At 32.0% G+C, this 8,644-nt stretch overlaps 1 pseudogene across 1 annotated transcript; it reads left to right on the top strand.

Annotated features, from left to right (window-relative positions):
- Positions 1-7,067: 7,067 nt before the first annotated feature.
- LOC308658359 (cytochrome c-like) lies at positions 7,068-7,384 on the top strand (annotated as a pseudogene). Its single transcript has one exon. The product of its transcript is annotated as a cytochrome c-like (transcript).
- Positions 7,385-8,644: the final 1,260 nt, after the last annotated feature.

Below are 8,644 nucleotides of genomic sequence, written 5' to 3'. Positions count from 1 at the left end.
GCGAGCGCGCTACTGCTTGAGCCACATCCCCAGCCCCAAATTCACATTTTTCTAAACTCCTTCAAAGAATACAAAAAGGAAGGGTTTCACCTCACAAGATAAAAATAATCCTCATATTACCTGAAAAGATAATTACAAAACAATAAACTTATAGACAACTTCTAGAAGACATATTTGCCATATACCTAATTTAGACTAGTAGTTCTTTTTTCTTGAAACCAGATTTTACTGAAAGCCATGTTTATATAATTCCATCAGCAATATCTTACATATTTAAAAAAAAACAGTCTTTGTTTCTGGGTTCAATTCAGCAACATGAGGATATTTTAACATTTGACTGTTTATGTGATTCTCCACTTATTAAATAAAACTAAGGAAAAAGTATGTGATAATTTCAAGGGATGTAATAAAATTATTCAATGAAAATGATGAAATGTAGTACCAGAAATATACCTCATGAATATAATATTGAACAAAAATTAAAAACAACAGCCACAAAAAATACAAATTATATATTCCTTTTAGAAAAAAAAATAAGAAAAAAGACATTGGGTGTGGTGATACAGTCCTGTAATCCCAGAAACTGGAGAGGCTGAGGCAGAAGGTTCACAAGTTTGAGGCCAGATGCAACAACTTAGTGAGTCCCTCAGCAACTTAGACACTGTCTCAAAATGAAAAAAATAAATAAATAAATAAATAAATAAATAAAAGTAAATAAATACAATAAATAAGGCTGGGCAGGTGGCTCAGTGGTAAATATTAAGGAATCCAAGGATTCAAATCCTAGTACCAAAAACAAATTGAAAAAGAAAAAGGAAAAAGATGATGATGGAGAAAAAATTTAAAAAAAAATGTGTACACACACACACACACACACACACACATGCATATATATGTGGGTGTGAAATGTGAAAAAAATTAGACTAGTAGTTCTTTTTTCTTGAAACCAGATTTTACTGAAAGCCATGTTTATATAATTCCACCAGCAATATCTTATTTTATAGAGTATTAATTAGCTCTGCCTCATTAATTATAAATTCAGATTTAGAAGAGGAAAAGTGTTAATATATTTCTAGTCTCAGACCTAAAACAAATTTTATCAAGTATGTATTTTAGTTAATTCAAGATAATATGATGGAAAAAGCAATAATTGTTAAAAAATTGTTATTTTTTTAAATAAGAGACAAATAATAGATGGGTGAAACATTCTTTGAAATCTTCCAAAATGTAGAATAAAAATAAAATGTCATCTGCTAAGTCTACAAGAAAGTAAAGATTAAACTACCTGGTTTATTTAATCTATCATTTTCTCTGTTGGTTCTGGTTCATTCACCTTCTACTTCCTTCAAAAATTAAGAAAATATACTAATTTGTTGAAAGAATATTACTTATCCAGAATTCTTTCAGAATAGTCACTTTAACTGATGGCCATTATAGAAAACCCATCCATGCAATGTACTCACTAGAGTTTTAGAAGTTTAATCACATTTTTTTAAAGAAATAGTTTCTTGGGTATAAAACGAAATTAGATATTTATGTTGAACCATGACATACTTTTATTAAGCTAATTATGCTCTCTAATGAGAGCAATCTCTTTGAAATCATGATCTGAGAAACTTAGTGCTAGAGACTTACACAGAATAAAAGTTTTGCTAAGGCAAGAACTATGTATATGTAAAAATCATGTTTTAAATTTAGGATTAGTTTTGGTGAATCCAAGAAATGCTTTTCACCTTTTTTTTCAAATTTGTTCCCACAGATAAGATATATAATGCCATGAAGTTTTGTTGTTTTTTAATCTGCTAGAAAATATCTGACTTATTTTTTCAATCACAAAAATAGCAGTCTGCTACATCATCAGCGGTTAAACAAAGGCACTGTGTTTTCATGACTGATCTTTACTCTTTATGTCAATTATTATCACATTATCATATTTACATAGCCATTAACTACAAAATGCTGAAATGCTAATAAAAGAGATAAACGTGAAAATTAAATGATGATAAAATAACTCATGTTGAATTTTTTTTTTTTTTACATTCAGTAACTGAGCTTTCTTTTTTGCTTTTAATTATGTCTTAACAAGTAGTGATTATGATGTGTAACTCCTTTTGGAAAATAAATGACTTAAATTGACCTACTTTAATTTTATTCATTATCTCTAAGTGTTATTAAAACCTGTATTTGACATATGTGAATATTATTTGATCTTTTCAAACATATTCATTCTCAGTAAGAAAGCCCCAAGACATTTTCTTCCAGAATATTTTTTAAATATTCTGAGATTTTACTAGTTATGTGAAATGTGACAGCACTTTCAAGTCCTTTATTATGGTTTTCTTTTACAGCAAGAATCAATTATTCCACACATATTAGTGCTTGGTTTTTAACTCAATATTTAAGTAATTAGTATCTGTATCTATAAATTAATACATTTATATTCCTAATGTAGCTTTAATCATACAAAATGAGTAGAAACTGTCTTTGGGGTGCATCAATGTTAAAGGTAAAGACTGTTTATTTGATGTTAGAGCTCAATTGAACTTCAGTTTTGGAAAAGTGAAGGTAAATTTTTGACACTCTCCTAGCTGATTCTAATTTCTAGTTTTTCATAAAAGAGGGTAACTAAAGAAACATTCATATTACCTTTCAAAGGAAAAATGTCTATTTTAGACAAATTGTACTTGTTTTCATATTTTTATACCCCGTAATTGCTGACAAAGATGTTCACATAATGACACCTAATCCACTAAAATTATTTGAACTTTAGTATAAGCCCTTTAACTTTGAATTAAATAATGTATTTGGCTGTGAAAAATATTTAAAGCACTGACAAATATTTTTATATCTCTCAGTATAGACAGATTCATGCACTTCTGATTATGTTATGATTGATATAGAGGTTAACATTTTAAAAAGAGTTTGATCTCTTAGCAAGATGAGGGAAGCATTTTTGCTATGCCTTGAGCTATCTATACTAGTTGAAAATCAAATGCTTTCCAATTTCAGGTCTATGAAACAGCTTTAGTGGAAATTAAAACTAACTAATTGACATTGTGTTCTCTGTGATTGGCTTAATTGAGTATTACAACTGTGTTTCATAAGTCTAATTTATTTATTCCTGCGTTTTATTTTGTATCAATTTGATAGATTCTCCTACAAGTCTTATGTAAAAGAAAGTATATATACTGATAATAGAAATCTCATGTCCAGACAAAATGAATGAGTATGGAAGAGAATGATTATTATGGTTGATATGTTAGATGTTCCCCCAAAGTGCATGTGAGACAATGCAAGAAGTTTTAGAGGTTAAACAATTGAGAGAGTCTTAACCCAATGACTATGCTAATCCCAGGACATTAAATGAGTGACTATAGGCAAGTTGGGTGTGGCTGGAGGAGGTAGGTAATTGGGGTGTGCCTTTGAGATATATATTTTATCCCTGGTTCAAGGAGTCTGTTGCTTTTGCTTTCTCCCCCCACCCCTCTCTCTATCTCTATCTCTATCTCTGTCTCATCTCCATCTCTCTCTCATTCTCTCTCTCTTTCCTGATGTGATTTCCTCAGCTTCTTTCCTTGGCCAACTCTTCCTCCTACCTTACCTCTAGCTCCAAGTGCTAGGAGTTCTACTTTATCTTCAGCCCCAAAGAATGGAGCCAGACTTTTATGGATGGGGACCTCTGAAACTATGAGCCCCCAATCAACTTTTCCTCCTTAAAATCGTTCTTGCCAGCTCTTTTAGACACAGCAATATAAAAGCTGACTGAAACAGAAATTGCTATTGAGAAGTGGGGTTATTGCTGTGACTAGCATGACCCTGTGTTTCAGAAGTTTTTGGAGCTTTTAGGAATTTGGGGGAGGAATTTTGGAAAGTTTAGCAATGCAAACTAGAAAAGTTTTAGACTATTGTTAAGTGGAGCTTCCTGGGTGATTCTGCTGGGAGGCCAGAAGACTAGAATGCTAATAGGACTCTGCACAGAAAAGACCTCCAGAGGTTTCAGAGAGTAAGGATTCTATTCTCTTTTCCCAAGGACCTTTCTCAAAGGTACATGCACTTTCTTAAATCGAAGAGGTTTTAGTTTTACAAATTGGAAATCTCCTCACAAAATTTATTTGCCCCAAAGCAGAAGACACTGGAACCACAAACTGGTAGAAATATTTGATCAGAAAATATGAGGAATTAATGGATCCTGAAGGTTAAATATTTTGAGAAAAGGAAACTCTTAGAGGAATGTGTGAAATCTTTTGGGGGCCACTTTCATGGGCTTTCTCTTCAAGAGTCCCATGAACATCTCATTGTGACGATCCAAAAAGTTAATTCATAGTTCTGGCAGAAGATGAAGAGAAGATATTATGAAATATGCTTTAAATGCTTTCCATAGAAAGACCTAATCCTCAGGGAAAAAAGTCTGTGTCCCAACCTTCTCCCAGAGCAGGTAGGACATTTTCCCCCACCATAACCTCTTTAGGCTTCTTTTCTCATCACAAAGTTTATATGCAGTTGAGGCTATGTCAGTAGCAACTTAAAAGAGAAGAAAAGAAAAAATAAAACAAAACAATGTACAGGAACTGCAGGGAAATTTCAAAAGCACAACAAAAACATAAGTACAAAAAGAAAGAGAAAAAGTAAGGCATCAGAAGAAATATGTCAAATAATAATGACCAAGAACTTTACAAAATAATGAAGAGAATGATAGACAGAATAAATACCTTGTAATCTACATTTAGTCATATCATAATCAAACTGCAGAAAATTAAATAGCAGTATCTTGAACAAAGACAGAGGAGAAACAAAAAACATCATCTTTAGAGAAACAAGAATGAGAACTTCAGTGGACTTATCATTTGAAATCATGTAAGCCTGGACAGAAGTAAATATTTAAATGTGGAAAGAAAACAGTCTTCAACTTATGAATTTTATATTCAGTAAAATTGTCGTTCAGAAGTGAAGAAGAAATCAATACTATTTCAGGCACATGAACTGGAAGAATTCATCATGAGCAGGCCTTACCTGCCCAAAAATAAATTGTTAAGAGAAATTATTCTGGCCAAAGGACAATGATATACATCAGAAACTTAGCTCTTCATGAAAATTGTAAGAGCATAATATAAAAAAATAAAAGAAGGCAAAGTAACTGATTTAACTGATCTAAAATAAAACAATTGAAACAAATATAGTAACAATAGTTTGGGTTATCACTACAGAGAAGTATGAGAGGGATATCTGAGGAACAGAATGAACATACTGGAAATACTCTAAAAGCAGGTACTATATATGAACTTGTACAATCTCGCCAACAACCTAGGCTGACAAGATGAACTGGGTTCAAAGGAGCTGATTGCAACATTAAACAAGAAAACAGTGAAGAAATCACGCAACATATGGCGAAGAGTTTTTCAGATGGAGGCAGGACTGCTCTGTGACCCCAAGGGTCCTCTTCCACTCTGGAAGGCAAGAGAGCGTCCACCCAAAATAACTTTATTTTTACAGGGGGACATACAAAGAAGCTTTGATGGAATGTTTTTCACCAAATAAGGCAGGGGATAAGGTTTCAAAGGGGGGTTGTCCATTACCATTGGGTAACGCCAAAGTCCAGGGCTAGAACAAACTTCTTTGCCAAGAGAAGGTGGAGACCACTTGCTTCTCACAGCGCGTGGCATGAGATGTCACACCAAACACCTCCTTACTCAAGGTTGAGGGAGGATGCTCAGCTCATGGGCAGGGCAGTCTCCCACAGTGCAATATGACTTGAAAATAGATTATTTTTATTTTAAAATGTATACTACCAACACTAGAGTAAATTCAAAACACTAAATGAATGTGTTGAGGTGACATAAAATAAAAAATATATCTTAAACAAGGAATGTTTAATTACTACTAGCAAGGACAGAAAATGAGGGCAGAATGAAATGCATTAATATGAAAAATAAAAAAGGTCACAAATATGGTAGGTATTAATTAAACAATATTAGTAATCATGTTAAATGTGAAAGTTCTGCATATGCCAGTTAAAAAGGCAAGGAGGATTAAGAAAGAGCATGCAATGATATGTTGTCAACAAGAAGTTCACTTTAAATTTAAAGACATGGATATGTTAAAATGAAGCCTGGAAAAATAGAACATACAAACACTAATCAAAATGAAACTGAAATATCTGTATTTATCTTCCACAAACCAGACTTTAAGATAAGAAGGTTGACTGGGGATATAGAGGAGAGTTAAACAGAAAAAAAAATTGACAATTTTCCAAGAAAACATAAAAATTCTAAATGTATGCATCCAGTAACAAAATGTCAAAATACATAAGAACTGAGCACCAAATCCATTATTATATTTCAAGATTTGAAAATCATTCTCTCAATAGTTTATAGACAAACAGGCAAAAACTGAAATGAAAACACCGTTAATCAAATGGATATAATTGCCATTTGATAATATATTCTTTAATATCCATTTATAGAATACTCTAGCCAATATCAACAGAATGCACATTGGTTTCAAGATAAGACAAAGCATTTACCAAGCTAGACCACATTCTGAGCCATGAAACATGTCGTGTACAACTGTATGCTCATATATTTAGAAAATTGCATTAAATGAAACAGTTGGTTGAAAGACAAATTAACAAAGATTACATATGTAGAAAGGGATAATCGGAACAACCTTATGTCTATTAATAAAATTGAACTAACAGTTTTCCAAAATAGAATGCACTGAGTCCAGATGCTTTCATTAATGAATTATATGAAATATCTAGGGCAGAAACAATACCAATTCTCCACACTATCTTCCAGAAAATAAATGTACATGAAACACACAGCAACTTCACTTAAAAACAAAACTAAATAAAGGTATTATGAGAAAAATAACAGACCAACATCTATTATAAACAGCAATTCAAAAATTCTCAACAAAATATTAGCAAATCAAATCCAGCAATGTATAAAAAAATTAGACTCAACAGAGAATGAGACATCTGGCTTCTGAGCGGGAATCATCTTTGCGCTAGTGACGAAAGAACAAAAGAATGGTGAGCACAAGGCATAGAAACTGCAGCAGAATTAAAAATGGGTAATGGTGAGAAAGGCAAGAAGATTTTTGTTCAGAAGTGTGCCCAGTGCCACACTGTGGAAAAGGGAGGCAAGCACAAGACTGAGCCAAATCTCCATGGACTGTTTGGGCCCAAGACAAGACAGGTTGTTGGATTCTCTTATACAGATGCCAACAAGAACAAAGGCACCACCTGGGGAGAGGATACACTGATGGAGTATTTAGAGAGTCCCAAAAAGTACTTTCTGGCACAAAAATGATCTTCGCTGGCGTTAAGAAGATGGGATAAAGGGCAGACTTTCTAGCTTACCTCAAAAAAGCCACTAATGAGTAATAGGTACTGCCTTATTTATTACCAAACAGAAATGTCTCATGGCTTTTGTATGTGCACCATAATTTAGTTGATGTGATACACCAGAAATCAGATGATGAATGACTGAAAAAATTATTTTTGTTGGACAATCCTGATTTAAGTAAAATTGACTTGTATTTAATTTAATATTTTGGTTAGTACTCCCACTTCATTAAATTCTATCACTGTTTCCTCCTTTTCAAGTTATGGTTGGGCTTATTTAGTAAAGTTCAATATTTCACAAAAATGGTGAATGACATCTCAAAACTGGTTTTATATTTAGGTTTATATAACTGATTATGTGAGTATGTTTAGTTATGGGGGAAATACCTTCACTCTCTCATAACCAAGCATGATCCACATGTATTTTAATTTGTGGTCATTAGCCTACTAAAGGCAATGGTTACAGATAAGGAAGCAGTGTCTATATTTTTGTTGATCATGCCAATTTAATTAGAATTCGCTGTATCTAAACTACTGTTGTTTCATTATGGAAAGGCCTTTTAATGTGGTTTCTGTATAATATTAAAGAATATATAAATCTTCTCACATTTTATAGTTGATCTATAAGTTCAGATGCTTTTAAATCAGCATAATACAATAATAAGTTGGACTTTTAATCTTTTTAATTCTTTACTTTCTCAGACTAAGTTATAATTCAGGATTCTCTTTAAACTACTATTCAGAAATAATACTATGGAACATCTAGGTGGTTGGTAATGGTGCTTTTTGCCAACTTATTAAATGGAAATATTAAGGTAAAAGAGATATACCCATCAGTACAAATTTGTAAAATATGTTACCAAAACATTTAAGATAATTAAAAAAAAAGATCATGAAAAAAATTATACTCAAGAGTGGCATTTATTAAAGATATATAGAAAATTAAACATTAAACATAAGACAACAGGCTTAGGAAGAAAAAACCATATGATCATTAATTAATGCAAAAAAGAACATTTGACAAAATATAACATTATTTGTGATTTTAAAATAAAGTCTCTCTATAAATTAGTAACAGTGAGAAAAGTTCTCGACTAGAAAAAGAAACATCCACACAAAAACCCTACTGCTATTTATATTTCTTTATCCTAAGATCATGAACATGGCAAGCATGTACTTTCACCAGTATTTCACAACAAGTGGAATTCCTAGATAGCACATTAAAATAATAAAAAATGTCTATAAAATGAGAAAAGAGAAATAATTATATATGGTAGTCTTTTTTTTTTAAATCCTAGA

Source organism: Spermophilus citellus (assembly GCF_964194105.1).
Source record: "Spermophilus citellus genome assembly, chromosome: 10".
NCBI lineage: Eukaryota > Metazoa > Chordata > Mammalia > Rodentia > Sciuridae > Spermophilus > Spermophilus citellus.
Note: the sequence above shows the minus strand (reverse complement) of the source record. Positions and strands in the feature narration are given on the sequence as shown.